Below are 936 nucleotides of genomic sequence, written 5' to 3'. Positions count from 1 at the left end.
CCAGACGACAAAGGGAACGATAACAATCGTCGTAGAGTCAACATGATCATCGGAGGATCGCAATTCTGCAACGATACGGTTTCGGCCATCAAGGCTTACCAGCAGAAGGCGGGGTTGAGCGCAAACTGGCCTACATGGTCTCCTACCCGAGATGATCAGAACTGCTCAATCACGTTCACAAAGGAGGAAGCCGGCGGGAGATCACAAAAATCGTCGAGTTCGCGGTAGTCGATCATCCTGCCATCAACAACGTGATCATGGGAACCCCATGGCTCAACGCTATGCAAGCCGTTCCATCGACGTACCACCTGGGTGTCAAATTCCCGACCCCAAATGGAGTCGCAGCTATCTGGGGATGTCAGAAACAGTCGCGACTGTGCTTCCTAGCAGAGCACAAGTTAAGACAGATGACGACCTCTGCAACGGCAAATCGCAAACGCTCGAAGATTGATAAATCTTCGACCGACAACGTTTTAAGAAAAGACGATTTAACATCGTCTACTGACGCAGACGCTTCGGGTGTCGAAACTCAACATGAGTCCGAAGCCGACACTACAACTCAACCGGAACATCCGGAAGAGAACACTGACTTAGCCACGATCATCACGATCAAGGCGGTCAGCACGGCAACAACCGCCGAGTGAAAACGCTCGTGGCATAAAACAGAACTACGAGATGGCTTGATCCTCGAAAGAGGTACGTAGGCAGCCCGTCGAAAGACGAGTTCAGCTATCCGGGGGGGGAGTGGGTGCGTATACTCGTATACTCCCACATAGGAAAAGATGCGTTATTGTAATCGAGTTCTTTAGAGATTTCGAAAATAAGAAACGATCAATATGCGTCGCTCCTTTGTAAGACACTTGCAAAAGTCTCATAACACGCCTAGAAAATCTACAAACGTTAATGCTCTTGCCAGCAGCCTCGTACGGCCCAAAG

Source organism: Brassica oleracea, chromosome C2 (genome assembly GCF_000695525.1).
Source record: "Brassica oleracea var. oleracea cultivar TO1000 chromosome C2, BOL, whole genome shotgun sequence".
NCBI classification, from domain to species: domain Eukaryota; kingdom Viridiplantae; phylum Streptophyta; class Magnoliopsida; order Brassicales; family Brassicaceae; genus Brassica; species Brassica oleracea.
This window is presented reverse-complemented; position numbering follows the sequence as displayed.